The sequence below is a fragment of the Gorilla gorilla genome, chromosome 4 (assembly GCF_029281585.2).
Source record: "Gorilla gorilla gorilla isolate KB3781 chromosome 4, NHGRI_mGorGor1-v2.1_pri, whole genome shotgun sequence".
Lineage (NCBI taxonomy): Eukaryota > Metazoa > Chordata > Mammalia > Primates > Hominidae > Gorilla > Gorilla gorilla.
The window spans coordinates 65,749,948-65,768,162 of record NC_073228.2 but is presented as its reverse complement, the minus strand read 5'-3'; the positions used below and the strand labels follow the sequence as shown (position 1 = coordinate 65,768,162).

At 47.7% G+C, this 18,215-nt stretch overlaps 1 long non-coding RNA gene across 1 annotated transcript; it reads left to right on the top strand.

The window, feature by feature from the left end:
- Positions 1 to 929: 929 nt before the first annotated feature.
- LOC134758544 (uncharacterized) lies at positions 930 to 5,145 on the top strand. Its single transcript, XR_010133828.1, has 3 exons — positions 930 to 1,388; positions 2,227 to 2,344; positions 4,759 to 5,145. It is a non-coding gene; the product is annotated as an uncharacterized lncRNA (long non-coding RNA).
- The last annotated feature ends 13,070 nt before the right edge of the window (positions 5,146 to 18,215 follow it).

The window sequence follows — 18,215 nt, the reverse complement described above, 5'->3', positions numbered from 1 at the left end:
CTCCTTGGTCTCACACCCTTGCTGACCTCCCTCCTGGCACATGAGGTCTTCATGCTGCTCAGGCCCATGGCTGACCTCCTCTCCTCTGGAGTGGTCCATCCCTACCAGATCTCCTCCTGTCCGGCTGAGCAGACCAGGCCTATACAGGCTGCTTCTGGCTCCACTGAGGCCCAGCAGCTTACCCCTTTGGACCGGGTGACAAAAGTGTCCTTCTTATTAGCAAAAAGAATTTTGGAGGGAAAAACAAATGACATCCTCAGACATCCTAGGGCAGAGTCAGAAGCAGAGAGGAGACTGAATGGGCTCGGGTGGGTGTGGAAGGTCACTGCAGGCCGCCATAGGACAGGCCTGGGCTCACAGGAGCAGGATGTGGGGAGGGGGATTGCCAGGCAGAGGTGGGGACCAAAGTGAAGGCCACCTGGTGGGAGCCAGTCAGAGGGGTGGGGCAGGGTTAGATCGCAAGGGAATCCAATGCCAGGGGGCCAGGGGATGTATTGCAATGTGGGCAACTGAACCTGAGATGTGACAAGACCAGTGATTTGGCGACCTGCCCAGGCAGGCCCAGCCCCCAGGGTCTTGAGATGACACATTCTAAACTCAGGTGACCCGGGCCTTGGGAGTGCACTAGCAGCTGGCTGTCAGTCACGGGGCTCTTCAGATATTTGTCACGTGAATGAGCCAGACAGTAAGTGGAGATGCCCTTCCTAGTCACCTACTGCCGGCGTTCACGCTGTGAACCAGCGAACTAGGCCACCGGCCTGACCCAGTTTTCCCTGTGGCCTGCCAAGCCAAGGAGAAGCAGACGCGGCCGGCGCAGGCGTCCAGGGTGACTCGGAGGCGTGGCTCTGCAGTCGCGGCTCTGCAGTCGCCTTGGAGCGGCTGCCCTTCCGACCCCGCCTGGGCTATGACTCATCTCCGGTGGAGGAGAAAGGGGCCTTTGTGAGCGCCCAGCTCCGGCGTCTCCTGGACAGCACCGCCCTCCGGTGGCCGCGAGTCGGGAGGGCTGGGGAAGCCGCCCGAGAGGCAGCGCCCGAGCTCCCCACGAGCTGCCGTGCCACTGGAAGCGCTAGCCCCCTCTCCTCGGAGCCCAGCCAAGTCGGGGGGAAGACTGGGAGAGAAATCGCCACCCCCTAGAGGGCAAGTGGGCTCAGCCCTAGGAAATGCTTGTTTCTCCAGCCCCTCCCAGACGCCCCGGGGAAACGGCATCCCAGAGCTCCGCTCCCTGGAGGCCCCTCCAGAGAGGGACCCGGAGCCCCGCCCCGCAGCTGGAGAAGGGGTGAATGCCTTTCCTACCTAACGCCTGGTCCGCGGCCCTGCTTGTTGCGTCTCCAAGACCACGTGTCTGCTGCATTTTAAAAATAGTTGTGAACATCTGACTTTCTCCTGTTGTGAGTTGCCTATTCATATCTTTGGTCTGCTTTTCTATTTTCTATTTTTTCTCTTGTTGACATACAGAAGCACTTTAAAAATGTCAGTTCTGTCAAATGTGTTGCAAATATTTTTCTAAGCTTAGAATTTTACCTTCTGATTTTGTTTTTGGTGATATTTGATACACCACACGACATTTTGATGTGGGATGACCTTTTGATGTTTTTCTTTTTCTTTCTTTCGTTTTTTATTTTTGAGTCAGCGCCTCGCTCTGTCACCCAGGCTGGAGTACAGTGGCATGATCTTGGCTCCCTGCAGTCTCCGCCTCCCGGCTCAAGCCATCCTCCCACCTTAGCCTCCCTAGTAGCTGGAACCACAGGTGCACACCACTACGCCCGGCTAATTTTTGTATCTTTTGTAGAGAGGAGGTCTTGCTATGTTGCCCAGGCTGGTCTTGAACTCCTGGGCTCAAGCAACCTGCCTGCCTTGGGCCTCCCAAAGTGCTGGGATTACAGGCTTGAGCCACTACTCCCGGCCTTGATGTTTTCCTTTATTCTTTCTCCCTTTTGTTTTTTTAATTGTAAAACTGCTCCCATCTGAGTATCACACAGACATTTCAGATCTATATTTTTTCTTTTCTGCTCCTCTTCCCCCCTTCCCTTCCTCCATTTCCTCTTACTCCTTCATTTGGCTTTTAAACCCACCTGGGACTAATTTTGATATGAACTGGAAGATAAAGATCTAAACTTATTTTTTTCTGAATAGTCAACTTTTCATATGTCATTATTCAGGCTTTCTCTCTCTCTTTTTTGTTTGTTTGTTTGTTTGTTTTGAGACAGTCTTGCTTTTGTCTCCCAGGCTGGCGTGCAGTGGCACAATCTCTGCTCACTGCAACCTCGGCTTCTCAGGTTCAAGCGAGTCTCCTGGCTCAGCCTTCCCAGTAGCTGGGATTACAGGCGCGTGCCACCATGCCCAGGTAAGTTTTGCATTTTTAGTAGAGATGGGTTTTCGCCATGTTGACCAGGCTGGTCTTGAATTCCTGACATCAAGTGATCCACCCGCCTCGCCCTCCCGAAGTGCTGGGATTACAGACGTGGGTCACCATGCCCAGCCCAGCCTTTCTCTTTTAGTAGAATATTTCCTCACTAGTTTGAAATATCACCTTGATTATAAACTAGATGCTCGGGCCTATTTCTGGCCAGGACCCTGACCTTATACATTAAGCCAAAGGATATGGACTTCTTAAAAAAATCATATTAGGCTGCTAATGATGGATTTAGGACATTTATTCACATTGTTTTAGGCTCCAACTAAAAGCAGGCTTGAATGAAGCAGCTGCACAGGAAAACTGGATAGGAAAGATTTCATTTAAAAGGACATAAACATTTTAAATTCTTTTTTAAAATTTATTATTATTTATTTTTAATAGAGACAGGGTCTGGCTTTGTTGCCCAGGCTGGCTTTGAACTCCTGGGCTCAAGCAGTCGTCTTGCCTCAGCTTCCTAAAGTGCTGGGATTACAGGCATGAGCCACTACACCTGGCCAACATTTTCTTTTCTTTTTTTTTTTTTAATTTTCTTTATTTTATTTCATTTTATTATTATTATACTTTAAGTTTTAGGGTACATGTGCACAATGTGCAGGTTAGTTACATATGTATACATGTCTGGCCAACATTTTCAATTCTTATTATACAAAATGTCAAACCTTCCTCCAGAATGGACATAAATAGACTAATGCATATCCTCCCAGAAGCATATGAGAATGCCCTTTTCACTACACCATTCTGAGGTTGAGTATTATTTGTAAAACTATGTCCCAGTTTGAAAGGAAAAATAGGATCTCATTGTTCTCTCATAATTTGCATTTCTTTAATGCTTGAGAGTGAATTTTTTCATGGTCATTTATAAAATACCTAGATATAAGCTTGACACAAAATGTGCCTGTCCTATAAACAACAAAAACTTAACTAAGAGGTTTTAAATAAAGTTTACATACATGGAAAGGCATGTGATACTCGTGAATGGAAAGATGCCAGTTCTGGCCAAATTAATATATAAGTTTTATGTGATTCTTTTTTTTAACACATTTTTTCTTATTTTTAAAAAAATTAGAGACAGCCTCTTGCTGTGTTGCCCAGGCTGAAGTGCAGTGGTGTGCTCATGGCTCACTGTAACCTCAAACTCCTGAGCTCCCGTGATCCTCCCACCTCAGCCTCCCAAGTAGCTAGGACTACAGGTGCATGCCACCACGCCCAGCTAATTTTTGTATTTTTAATTTTTTTGTAGAGATGGTGTCTTGCTGTGTTGCCCAGGTTAGTCTCAAATTCTTTTTTTTTTTGGAAAGAGTCTCACTCTGTCCCCCAGGCTGGAGTGCAGTGGTGCAATCTTGGCTCATTGCAACCTCCACCTCCCTAGTTCAAGCAATTCTCACCCCTCAGCCTCCTGAGTAGCTGGGATTACAGATGTGCACCACCATGCCCAACAAATTTTTTGTTTTTTAGTAGAGACGGGATTTTGCCATGTTGTCCAGGCTGGTCTCAAACTCCTGAGCTCAGGCAATCTGCCCACCTCAGCCTCCCAAAGTGCTAGGATTACAGGCATGAGCTATTGTGCCCGGCCTGGTCTCAAACTCTTGTGCTCAAGCGATCCTCCCACCTCAGTCACCCAAAGTGCTGGGATTGTAGGTGTGAGCAACTGCACATGGCCAGTTTTGTGCAATTGTATTAATAATAAAAATTCCAATATGATATTTTTGGGGAATTTTGCATAGTGAATCTAAAGGTCATAGACAAGTGGGGACAACCAAGAACACTTTGAAAAAAATGGCCAGCGAAGGAGAACTTGTTCATATTAGCAGGTGTTCTAGAAAGACCCTCTAATCTCCCTACCCAGCTGGGATTTTGAAGAGATGTTGTAGTGAGGTTATTATTTTCAGAGACATGGGCCAGGTTAAGGGAACCAAGAGGGGAAGTTGAAGCTTGTGCAACAGCAGGACTCCATTAGCACCCCAGACAGTTCGGAGGGTCGGCCACACCCAAGTTACAGCCCTAGGGCTGCAGCCACTGCCAGAACCACAGCAAAGCAGGCAGGGAGCAGGACAAACACATACCCCCTCCCCTCCTGTCACCTGTCCCCCTTGCTGTTGCCTCTTGATGGCTGAACCTTATTCAAAGTACCAGGGGAAGTAAGTGATTCAATGCTTAGGGCTGGCTCAGTCTCCGGGGGCACAGAGAAAGGTAGGGGAGGCTGCAAAGAGTATCTGGGGACACAGAGATTAATCAGGACATGCGGTAAGTCCACCTTGGGACACTTTTCTAAGAAAATCATCTGCCATATGCTCAAATACTTTTTACAAGTATATGGACTGCAATATTACGTTCTGTTTCAGACAAGCCAACTTAAATGTTCAACAGCAGAAGATTCATTAAATAAAAAATGTTATGTCGGCTGGGCACGGTGGCTCACGAGTCATCCCAGCACTTTGGGAGGCTGAGGCAGGAGGATCACTTGAGGTCAGGAGTTCAAGACCAGCCAGTCCAACATCGCAAAACCCCGTCTCTACTAAAAATACAAAAACTAGCTGGGCATAGTGGTGCATGCCTGTAGTACCAGCTACTGGGGGCGCTGAGGCAGGAGGATCACTTGAGCCCAGGAGGTTGACGCTCAGTGAACTATGATTATGCCGCTGTGCTCTAGACTGGGTGACAGAACGAGACCCTGCCTAAAAAAAAGAAAGAAAGAAAGAAAGAAGACCTGAAAGGAGAGTCACCAAAAGGTAAAATATACTTATTTTGGAGTGTGGGACTGTGAGCAATATCAATTCCTTCTTTAAACTTTTTTTGGGTATTTTTCAATTTTCCTTTTATAGTCAGAAATAAATCCAAGAAATAGGTGCAACCTCGAGATAAACAGGACTCAGGATGCTGAGAATGTTTCCACAGCTCACCTTCAGGATTGTCCATGTTCCACTTTACTGTTGAACGTGAACTTCATGTGTCAGTTCTCTGTGGCTGTGCAGCAGACAGTCCCATAATTTAGGAGCTTTAAACAGGCAATGATTTTTTTTTTTTTTTTGGCAGTGTCTGCTTGACTGGGCAGTCTTTGCCTAGGGGTGGCTCATGTGGCTGTGTTCACTGGCAACAGGCTGGTGGGAATGTCCAAGAAGGCCTCTTGTATTTGCCTGGGGCCTTGGGGCCAGGCACCTCTGTTCTCCTCCAGGAATCTCCTGGTTCCTCTCACAGGGGGATGGCCTGGACTTCTTGAGAGCATGGTGGCCTGCTTACAAGAGCAGGAGCCCCCCTGTGCAAATGTCTATCAAGCCCCTGCTTACATAGCTCTTGCTAATATCCAGTTGGCAAAGCAAATCACCCGGCCAAGTCCAGAGTCTGCATGAGAAGGAGCTATACCAGGGTGCAAGTAGTAGGAGGTGGAGTTGGGTGGGGCACTGTTAGCAGTCCACCACATTTCTTCATAAGGCAAAAGCTGATTTCGTCTGCTTATGTAAACTTCATCAAAGATATCGCTAATGCTGTGTTAATCTTTTAGAAGAAAAACAATGTCCCCAGGAGTCCACCTCCAAGAGAACAAGCAACTTCCTAGCAGATGCTGAGGCTTGCAAGACTAATCTGGGCTTGGAAGTGTTAAAATAAAAGATTTTAATTTAAAAAGCAAAGAAAGGGCCGGGCTCAGTGGCTCATGCCTGTAATCCCACCACATTGGAAGCCAAGGCAGGCAGACTGCTTAAAGCCAGGAGTTTGAGACCAGCTTGACCAACATGGCGAAACCCCGTCTCTACTAAAAATTGGCTGGGCATGGTGGCCTGTCCATGTAGTCCCAGCTACTTGGGAGGCTGAGATGGGAGAATCACTTGAACTGGGGACCCAGAGGTTGCAGTGACTTGAGATCGCACCACTGCACTTCAGCCTAGGCAACAGAGCAGGACTGTCTCAAAACAAAATAAAATAAAAAGCAAAGAAAGTCCTTGAACCCATTGGAAACATCTTTCAAGGAGCATGAAACCAACCCTTTTATCACGTAACAAGTATTAATGGAAAGACATGAGACGTTGCAAAGTATTACTAGATGCTGGAGTCTAGAGATTATCTATTTGACATTTAGGCAGAGAGCAAGGAAAAAACACAAAGTACTAAGGAAGCAGGGAGCCTCTCTAAATGCTGATAAGACGATGAACTGCGTTAGTCGGGGAACACTTTGGGAGACTGAGGTGGGTGGATCATTTGAGGCCAGGAGTTCAAGACCAGCCTGGTTAACATGGGGAAACCCGTCTCTACTAAAAATATAAAAAAATTAGCCATGCGTAGTGGCAGGCGCCTGTAGTCCCAGCTACTCGGGAGGCCAAGACACAAGAATCGCCTGAACCTGGGAGGCGGAAGTTGCAGTGAGCCAAGATTAAGCCACTGCACTCCAGCCTGGGCGACAGAGAGAGGCTCTGTCTCCAAATAAATAAATAACAAAGTGAACAATTCAGTGGCATTTAGTATATTCATAATGATTTGCAGTCATCACCTCCATCTAGATCCAAAGCATTTCCATCACCCCCAAAAGAGAGCCACACCCATTATACAGTCACACTCCATTCCTCTCTCCTTACAGCCTGGCAACCACAAGTCTGCTTTCTGTTCCTGTGGATTTGCCTATTCTGGATATTTCATATAGGTGGAATCATACAATATGTGACCTTCTGTGCCTGGTTTCTTTCACTTAGTGTAATGTTTTCAAGGTTCATCCATGTGGTAGCATGAATATTTCATTCCTTTTCAAGGCTAAATAATATTTCATTGTATGGACAGACCACAATTTGTTTATCCATTCAGCCACTGGTGGACATTTGGGTTGCTTCCACCCTTTGACTGTTGTGAATAGTGCTGCTATGAACATTTGTAGAAATCGTAATGTTGATGAAGTAATAATTAGGTAGCAACCTGACAATGCAGATTTTCTCATTTGTGAGATTTTTTTATATGAACATTTCTGGCTAATGCCTGTAATTCCAGCACTTTGGGAGGCCGAGGTGGACAGACTGCTGGAGCGCAGGAGTTTGAGACCAGCCTGGGCAACATGACAAAAACCTAGTCTCTACAAAAAATACAAAAATTAGCCAGGGCCAGGCACAGTGGCTCACACCTTTAATCCCAGCACTTTGGAGGCCAAGGCAGGTGGATTGCTTGAGCTCAGGAGTTTAACACTAGCCTGGGCAACATAGTGAGATCCTATCTATTTTAAAAAAATATTTTAATTTTTTTTTTTTTTTAGATGGAGTCTCACTCTATTGCCCAGGCTAGAGTGTGGAGTGCAGTGGTGCGATCTTGGCTCACTGCATGCAACCTCCACCTCCCAGGTTCAGGCAATTCTCCTGCCTCGCCTCTCGAGTAGCCAGGATTACAGGCATGTGCCACCACACCCGGCTAATTTTTGTATTTTTAGTAGACATGGGGTTTGACCATGTTGGCTAGGCTGGTCTTGAACTCCTGACCTCAGGCGATCCGCCCGCCTCAGCCTCCCAAAGTGTTGGGATTATAGGTGTGAGCCACCAGGCCCGGCCTCCAATTTTTTTTTTAAATACAAAAATTAGCCAGGTATGGTGGCACGTGTCTGTAGTCCCAGCTACTTGTGAGGCAGAGGTGGGAGGATCATTTGAACCCAGGAGTTCAAGGCTGCAGTGAGCCCAGATTGTGCCACTGTACTCCAGCCTGGGTGACAGAGTGAGGCCCTGTCTCAAAAAAAAAAAAAAAAAAAAAATTATGGTGGTATAAAAGCAAACGACATTTTGCCATACACATAATAAAACCAGCTTTATTGATTTCCAGAAATATCTGGGTCCAAAGAAAATGTTCTGTAGAGAGAAGGGAAGAAAATAAGCATTTGTTGAGCACCAAGTGTCAGGACTAATACATGGTAGCAAATGCTGCCCTGCCTGTATCTCCTGGGCCACCTGGAGTCACCTGCAGACAGCACCTTTAGGAAGGTGGCTTCCTACATCTCTGCCTAATGACATTCCCTGGATAAGGAGCACTCGCTCACATAGGGGTAGTTCCAAGGCACTTCCTCGTCCTGTCCTGTAACCGAGTGGCAGGTTAGTTTGCTTGCTGCATGCAGAGTCCAATTTTCTTTTTTTTTTTTTTGAGATGGGGTCTCACTGTGTCATCTAGGCTGGAGGCCATGGCTCATGCCTCTAATCCCAGCACTTTGGGATGCTGAGGGTGGCAGATCACTTGAGCTCAGGAGTTCGAGACCAGCCTGGGCAACATGGGGAAAACCCGTTTCTACAAAAAAATACAAAAATTAGCCAGGTAACCCAAACCCACCTGTGGTGTCAGCCACTCGGGAGGCTGAGGTGGGAGGATCACTTGAACCCAGGAGGCAGAGGTTGCAGTGAGCCGAGATCCTGCCACTGCACTCCAGCCTGGGTGACGAAGCCAGACCCTGTCTCAAATAAATAAATAAATTAAATAAATGTATGTATGTCTGGTATAAATTAGTCCAAAGCTAGTTTAAGGGAAGGAACACAGGTGTCTCGCCTTTAAATATACTGCTTTACTTTTGGAGCAGAAAGCAGGCACTTTTAAAAGTCAGGGGAAGAAGTGAGCAAGTGGGGGTCTGCATGTTAGCTCTGGTACCTTATCTACTGGGCAGTCGAGCTGGTGACTGCTGGAGCCTTCGTGAGCAGGACTGGGCTGAGAACTCCCCAGGTGGGAGGGAGTCTCATAGAAACTGGCTGTTATCTCTCAAGGCAGCCTCTTGGTGAGCGGAAAGTTCTGAGGCAACCCAGTGGAGGGTTAGAGTTCCCCGATGGGCAGGCTTTGGTTTGCAAATCAACTGGTAACCCTCAAGAAGAGATCCGTCTAGGAGAACATATAATTAGATGAACTTGCCTTGTAGGGAGCATCTGCTGAACTGCGAGGTAAAAGGTTATATTTGCATGTCTAAAGGAATGAGTAGGAAGTGGGAAACTGGGGAACCGGGCAGTGAGAAAAGAAGAGAGAAAAAATAATTAAACCATCTCGTAGAAAAACGAGGCTACTCAGTTACAGTCCCTCAGCTAAATACCCCCGAAGTGTGTTTGACCCAGGCTCACAGCCGTCCCTGGTGGGGTTGAGCCCCAGTTGCCCACTGCGGTTAACTCAGACTTCTAGGGCTTTCCTCTCTTCCCGTCTCACTGCTCCCCTTCCTCACTGCCTTTAGATTTCTGACCTCTACTTGCTGATTTACCTTGAGCAATTACTTAAACTCTGTGCTTAGGGACCTCATTTGTAACATAGGGTGGTTACATAGTGGTAACATAGGTACCTGCTATGATGAGGAAAAAAGAAGGTAACATGTACAAAGTGTTTAGAACAGTACCCAGCATATAGTATGTCCTCCAAAATGTCAATCATGACTACATAAATAGAACAAGTACGCAGGCTGTGGGAAATAAAACTCACCCGGCCAGCTTCGGTTTCCACCTCTATGAAATGTACATCAAAATGCCTATTTTGAGAGATCACTGTGAGGGGTACGTTGAATGACATAACATATGTCAGGTACAAAGCACAGGGCTTGGCCCAGATGGGGCCACTGCTGGACAAGCTAACTGCTCTATTTTCATCAAGCGGCTGTGCTATCAAGAGAGAATGACCTCTACCAAGCAAGAAGGGCCAAGAGTTGGGGTGCAGATGAGACCACTTCTGACTCCCAGGCCACTTCCTCCTTTGTCACTGGAGAAAGGTGCGATTTCAGGCAGGTCATGTCCCTTGGGCCTTGGTTTTAACATCCCTAAAAAGGAGTGATTGGATTTGGGAGATTGCTAAATGATGTCCTACCGGCTCTAAAGATCTAGGGAGAGCCCCTGTCCTGAAATGGACACACACACACACATTCCTATACACACATAGACACACACATACACACTATATACACACACACATTCACACATACACAATACATACATATACTCACACATATACACACATGCTCATGTAACTGATGGGTTTTTCCTTCCTGCTGCACAAATAAAGAACACGCCATAGCAGTAAGGAAAGAATTTAATTGACTTGTAGCCAGCCACACCACACAGGAGATGGAGTTATCACTCATATCAATCTCCAAGGCTCAAAGGCAGTTTGGGTAAGGGGTGGGGGTGGCCAGGCAATGGGTGCTTGCTGCTGATTGGTTGGAGTGGAGATGAACTCAGAGGGGGTCAAAGCTGTTGTGTTGAGCTGAGTCACTCCTGGGTGGGGCCACAGGAGTCATCAGGTCCAGGTGGAGCCATGGGTGTCACACATGCAAAAAATATCTGAAAAGATATCTCAAAAGGTCAGTCTACAATAGTGATGTTATCTGCAGGATCCCTCTGGAATAATGGCTACACCTTATCAGAAATCAGATTCCTCTTCTCCCCCTAGTCTAATGGCCTTTCATCAGCTTTAAAAGGCAGTTGACTTTTGGGGAAGGCCTAGTATAATTTAAACTGTAACCTTGGCAGGGTGCTGTAGTTCATGCCTGTAATCCCAGCACACTCGGAGGCCAAGGTGGGTGGGTGGATCACTTGAGACCACGAATTCGAGACCAGCCTGGGCAACATGGCAAACCCCATCTCTAGTAAAAATACAATAAAAGTAGCTGAGTGTAGTGGCACGGACCTGTCTCAGCTACTCAGGAGGCTGAGGCATGAGAATCACTTGAACTTGGGAGGCGGAGGTTGCAGTGAGCTGAGATCGCACCACTGGACCCCAGCCTGGGCAACAGAGAGAGACCCTGCCTCTAAATAAATAAATAAATAAACGATAACCTAAATGTCTCCCAAAGTTAGCTTAGCTTAAGCCCAGGAATGATTAAGGCAAATGCGAGATGGGGGTGGGTTAGATTAGATCTCTTTCACTGCCGTAATTTTCTCAATGTTACAATCTTTGCAAAGGCAGTTTCACTCACACACACACTGCAGAGAGGAAGCCTCTGTGGCCACACTGGGCCAGTCAGTCACCTCTGGAAGCCTTAGTCTCCAGGCTCAGTTGGCCTTGAAAATCACCCTAGAGAAGAATAACGTGTCTAGAAAACATTTCCAGGCACTTCCATGTGCTGTGCAAATGCTGTTTTCTTCTTAGGTCCCTCCTCTCCTTTTGTCACTTTGCAAATGTCTGCAGCTGCCTTGCCAAGTATGGGATCAGGTCACATTGCTCTGCTGAGGGCTGGGCTGGGGCCCAGGAAGCCAGACTCTCCAGATCGGCCTGCCCTGTCCTCCCACCCACCTCTTCCCAGCCCCTGCAAGAATTCAGTTAGCCTGGAGGAAGAAGGCAACAGCCCTTGAGGGTGTTTTACTGGGCTCCTCAAACATGGCTGCAGCCCTTCCCAGGAAGCTAGGTTGAGAGAAAACTGCAGAACAGATGGGGCCTGGGAAGGAGGAAGCACTGGACTGAAGAGGCACAGAGACGAGCCAGGAGAGGGCTGAGTGATGCAGATGCAGCCCCTGGGCTGGCTCCAGGCCTTAGACACACATGGCAGGCCTTCGCTCAGTGCCCAGACAGCTCCAGTGGGAAGGCAGAAAACTTTCTTGTTTTTCTGTACCTGTGCCCCATTTCTAATTCGGAGTTCCTTTGCCATCAGGCTGGTGGGGAAAAATATGTAATTTATTTCTTTATTTTTTGGAGACAGGGTCTCACTCTGTCATCCAGGCTGGAGTGCAGTGGTTCCATCTCGGCTCACTGCAACCTCCACCTCCAGGGTTCAAGCAATTCTCTGGCCTCAGCCTCCCGAGTAGCTGGGACGACAGGTTCGTGCCCCTGTACCCAGCTAATTGTTGTATTTTTAGTAGAGATGGGGTTTCACCATCTTGCCCAGGCTGGTCTCAAACTCCTGGGCCCAAGCAATCCTCCTGCCTCAGACTCCGCTGGGATTACCACCCCACCCAGCCTAAATATGTAACTTCTTCCAGGATGTATGTCCTAGTTCTGAGGTCTTTGTGCAACATCACGTGGTAGGAGGATGGGATTTTGGTCTTCAGAACACCATCCATGGCTTCTGATGCTGTCCTTGCCCCACCCCCAGGGCCCCTTCAGGGCCAATGTTTTCTTGTTACTTCAACGTGGTCAGCCTAAAGGATCTCACTGCCTCCCTGAGAACTGCTCTGGGGCCGCAGATCTCTTGCTCTCTGTCATTCCTTTCTGGGACAGGAGACCCTGCTGGTTCTGGAGGAGTGTGGGGGTCTGGTCTCCCCTCTGCTTCTGGCCAAGGTGCCTTGAGCATTTGCATGAATCTTCTCTTCCCCTTTTCTCGCTTCTAGACACCAGCTTAGTTCCCTAAGGTTCAGGCCTTTAAGAAAGAGTTTTAGGGTACTCCTCAATCTGCCCCCGCCCTCAAAGCTACTTGAATGTGGAAAAGCAAATGGGAAAATACAGGGAGAAAAATGAACATCAGTGAGTGTCTCAAAATAATATCCTGCCACATACATTATCCCATTTAATCTCACCACAATCCTCTGGGTTGTTTTATTTTAATTTAATTTTATTTTTTTTGAGATGGAGTTTTGCTCTTGTTGCCCAGGCTGGAGTGCAGTGGGGCGATCTTGGCTCACTGCAACCTCTGCCTCCTGGGTTCAAGCGATTCTCCTGCCTCAGCCTCCCAAGTAGCTGGGATTACAGGCACACGCCACCACACTCGGCTAATTTTGTATTTTTAGTAGAGGTGGGGTTTCTCCATGTTGGTCAGGCTGGTCTCGAACTCCTGACCTCAGGTGATCCGCCTGCCTCAGCCTTCCAAAGTGCTGGGATTACAGGCATGAGCCACCGCACCAGCCTACAATCCTCTGATGTTATCCACATTTTATAGATGGGGAAACCAAGGCTTAATAAGGTCACGTAACTAGCAATTCTGTGTCCTTCCCATCTATACTCCTGAAAACACTGAAGTAGATCCCAAACTTTTTTTTTTTTGTACACAGAACTCTTTTCTTTTTTTCCTTCCTTCCTCCCTCCCTCCCTCTCTCTCTCTCTCTCTCTTTCTTTAGAGAGGAGGTCTTGCTGTGTTGCCCAGGCTGGTCTCAAGTGATCCTCCCACCTTGGCCTCCCCAGCGTACTGGGATTACAGGTGCACCCGGCCCACAGAACTCTTTATTCAAATGAATCTCCCTTGAAAAACCTGAAAGTGTGTGTTGCTGCTCTGGTCAAAGGCAACTGGGACAAGGAGCTCAGGGTTTGCCTCCTTATCTTCACCTCTGGATGCACCTGTGACACTTCTGTGACTTCACAGGCCCCAAGAGCACATTTGGAAACCTCTGGGCTGTATGACCTCCAGGCAGGTTCTAAGGCCAACCCCTCAACTCGCTATGCATGGATTGTGATACTCCTTGGTGCCCAGCCCAGCGGATTTCCTTGAAAGATGCTGGCTTCTTGGCACGTGTAGTCAAAACGTCCCACTTGGTTCTTCCCCAGACTGCTGGGCCCCACTCCTGGATGGGATGTCAGGGCCAGATCCATGGCTTCCTGAGAGAATCTGGAGGCTAGCCCACCTCCTGCTGCCCAATCCCTCCAGTGTGTCCAACATAATCAGCCCAAACTGCATGGGGCCAATTTATTTAAATAAATGTTAATCCTGCTCAGAGCTAGATGAATGGGGCCTTTGGAAACAGTGCTACAATTTGTTCCCTGAGGTAAGTCTTTTTTTCTTTTTTGCAATCATCTCTTCATTGAGGTTGCTGCCATCTCATCCCCTGTTGATTCATAAAATCAATGTGCCTAGAAATGTTCAGCCTGGGCAATACAGTGAGACCCTGTCTGTACAAAAAATTTTTTAAAAAAATTAGCTGAGCATGGTGGTATGTGCCTGTAGTCCCAGCTACTCAGGAGGCTGAGGTGGGAGGATTGTTTGAGCCCAGGAGGCAGAGATTGCAGTGAGCCAGGATCATGCTACTGCACTCCAGCCTGGGTGACATAGAAAGACTCTGGCTCGGAAGGAAGTAAGGAAGGAAGTAAGGAGTAATGCTCACAGCCCTTGGGTTTTCGTAGCTCATCCCTCCATCCATCCACTCATGGGATAAACATCAGATGAACATCTGAGTACTAGGTGCTGTGCTGAGCCCTTGTCTTCCACAGACAAGGAAGACTCATCTCTTGTACAGTGCCCAATTCCCAGTTCCCAGCTCGTGCCTCTGTGCTTTTCCAGCCCTGGGAAATCGTTGTGGACATTTGCTGGCACTGGGCCACTCAGCATTGGTTTCCCCTCACAGCTCTCTGCTCTCCCTTCCCATTGCCTGCCTCCTGCCAGCACAGTCTTGGTGAGACACTAATCGGGGAGCCTTGCCCTCCCATCCTGGAAGCCAAAGGGGTCTCTGAAGGTTTTCCCTGCCCCAGTTCTTCCTCTCCCTGCCCCAGTGAGACCAAAGCATTGACACCTGACCTCAATCCTTCCAGTCAGAGCCCTTCCCAGGACTTTGAAACAAGGTGGGAGAGGCAGTTGGCTTCTTCACCACAGCCACATAACCTGACTGCCAAGAACCTTTCTGCTGCTTCCTGTTCTTTGTCCAGACCTAGTTCTCCAGCCTTCCTGTGGGTTCTGGGCATCTCCAAAATTTTCTTTTTAATTTAAAGACAACCAGAGTTGGTTTCTGTTTCCTGCAGTTAAGGATCCCTGGCCAGGCACGGTGGCACATGCCTATAATCCCAGCACTTTGGGAAGCCAAGGCGGGAGGATTGCTTGATGCCAGGGGGTCTAGACCAGCTTGGGAAACATAGCGAAACCCTGTCTCTACAAAAGATTTTAAAATTAAATCTTTTTAATTTTAAAAAGCTTAGTGGCATGGCCTGTAGTCCTAGCTACTCGGGAGGCTGAGGCAGGAGGATCTCTTGAGCCTCAAGAGGGTTCAAGGTTACAATGAGCTATGATGGAACCACTGTACTCCAGCCTGGTAACAAAACAAGACCCTGTCTGTAAAAAATAAATACATTTTTAAAAAAGATCCTTGACCAACATACTGGGTTCTAGCTGTTATTTCAATTGTATCTAACATGCTGGAAACATACTTTGCCAAGCACCTGTTCTGGGCCAGGTGTTGTGGATATATTGACCTGGAGGAAGACAGACAAGTAAACAGTCAGTGTTTAAATTACGGGAAATGTTGTGGAAGCCTAGAGAACAACAGAGGAAGAGGTCGGCTCCACCTGAAGGGAGGAGGGGCCAGGAAAGCTTCAGAGAGCAGGTCATCCCAACGGGGGTCCCTGTTTTTGCCCCTGCCCCCACCTGCACCCCTCAGCCTTCTCAACACAGCAACCTGAGGGATCATTTACAAATCAGATCAGGTCACGGCTGGGCTCAGAGCTCTCCAATGGCTCTCATCTCACTCAGAGTCAGAGCTGGGGTCCTGCTGAAGCGGCGTCATTATCTGGGGTAAATACCCGAGGTTCCTTGTCTCACGCCAGGGAAATTGAAGACACGGACACACAAGAAGTGAGTTTAAGAGTGGAGGTTTAACAGGCGAAAGAAAGAGAAAAGAGAATAGCTTTCTTTCCTGCAGAGAGAGAGAGAGGCTCCCGAGTGGATCTTCCGGTTTTGTAGTTAAAAGCACGGAGTTTTACAGACGAACTTGAGAAGGTGGTGTCTGATTTACATAGGGCCTGAGCGATTGGTTAGGCCAGGTGTGACGTTTGCATAGTGCGTAAAAAAGCTGGCCATCCCACCCTAATCTTTTATTATGTAGATGGCGTCTCTATCTGGCCAGCGCCATGTTGTCTGTTCCTTACTGTACATGTGGTTGACAAAGAAAAGGGAAGATGGAGCCTCCATATTGAACATGACATTTTGGCCCCCAGGTAGCATTTTCCTATTGGCACAGCTGCCAGCATTCACCCGTGCAAGTTTCCAGCTTGCTTATCTATGTCTGCAGCTCGATTTTACAGGCTCTTTCTTAGAAAAAGAAATGATTTGGGGGCTGCTTTTGATTAAAAGGAAAACCTTACCGAGGACTTCCTTACCCTCATTATCTGCCTAAGAAATTTCTTTTATTTTTATTTTATTTTATTTTGAGACAGAGTCTCTCTCTGTTGCCAGGCTAGAGTGCAGTGATGCAATCTTGGCTCACTGCAACCTCTGCCTCCCGGGTTCAAGCGATTCTCTTGTCTCAGCCTCAGGCACGCGCCACCATGCCCAGCTATTTTTGTATTTTTAGTAGAGACAGGGTTTCACCATGTTGGCCAGGATGGTCTTGATCTCTTGACCTTGTGATCCACCCTCCTCGGCCTCCCAAAGTGTTGGGATTACAGGCGTGAGCCACCATGCCCGGCCAGAAATTTCTTTTTAACTCCTATATCACTACGATGCTCTAGAAGGCCTTATATGACCAGCAAAGACTACATCTCCTGGTCCCTGTGCAGCTGGGTAGGGCCTAGTGCCAACCTCTCAGCAATGGGATGAAACTGCAGTAGGTGGGTGCATCTTCCCTGTCACTTGCCTAAGAGGAAATGCTGGACTTGAACTTGTTCACTGTACCTTCCCACTCCACCTAGAATGTCCACAGCCGGAGCAGCCCCAGAACACACAAGGAGGGGTTAACTCCTGGCTCCTGAATGACCGTGTGGAACAGAGCTGCCTTCTGTCCATCATCTGTGCAGTGGGGCCTCCAAAGGTTTCAGAAGTGAGCGGCCCCGCTCTGCTGCCCTCTCATTTTCCTGCAGGTGGTTTTCATAAGTATTTGGACTTTTCTATCTCTATCAGATGTTAGTTATCAGCATGTTTTCCTCCATGTTTCTTCTAAGTTGCAGCTGCTTTAAATCTGCTGTAGGCTAGGAAATCAGACCATCAAGTTTCCTAGAACAGCGAGTAAAGTAAACAGGTTCTGAGGGAGGCCTGAGAAGACCACTTGTGACAAAAGTGGGTGTGATTTAGCACATAGGCTCTGAGGTGTCTAGAGCTTCTCAGAGGCTGTTTTGACCTTATTCTTATTTCCTCTTGTTTTCCAGACTTTGGAGTTTGCTGAAATGTAACCTCAGAATAAGTGGGGTGTGACTGCCCTCTCCTTTGAGGGAAAAGAAAAAGTATTTTCAGGCCAGGCACGGTGGCTCATGCTTATAATCCCAGCACTTTGGGAGGCTGAGGTAGGTGGATCGCTTGGGCTCAAGAGTTTGAGGCCAGCCTAGGCGAAACACTGTCACAGCAAAAAATACAAAAATTAGCCAGGCATGGTGGCGCATGCCTGTGGTCCCAGCTACTTAGGAGGCTGAGGTGGGAGGATTGCTTGAGCCCAGGAGGTTGAGGCTGCAGTGATCCATGATTTCACCACTGCGTTCCAGCCTGGGCGATAGGGCCAGACTGTGTGTCAAAAAATAAAAGTATTTTCATCCCTCCTTATTAACAGCGAAATTGTGACCCAAAGACAATACTCATCAAAATCCAACCAGTTTTTAGTGATCTGAGAGTTTGTTTTAAAAAAATAATCCTGGCCAGGCACGGTGGCTCATGCCTGTAATCCCAGCACTTTGGAAGGCTGAGGCAGGCGGATCACCTGAGGTCAGGAGTTCGAGACCAGCCTGACCAACATGGAGAAACCCCATCTCTACTAAAAATACAAAATTAGCCGAGTGTGGTGGCGTGTGCCTGTAATCCCAGCTACTTGGGAGGCTGAGGCAGGAGAATCGCTTGAACCTGGGAGGCGGAGGTTGCAGTGAGCTGAGATCACGCCATTGCACTCCAGCCTGGGCAACAGAGGGAGACTCTGTCTCAAAAATAAATAAATAAATAAATAAATAAATCCAACTAGTTTTTCTATGGAAATAAACAAGTTTTTTAAAAATTTATATAATAAAGGAATAAAGGGCCAAGACTAGCTAGGACACTATTGAAGAAGAAAGTGAGAAATAAGAT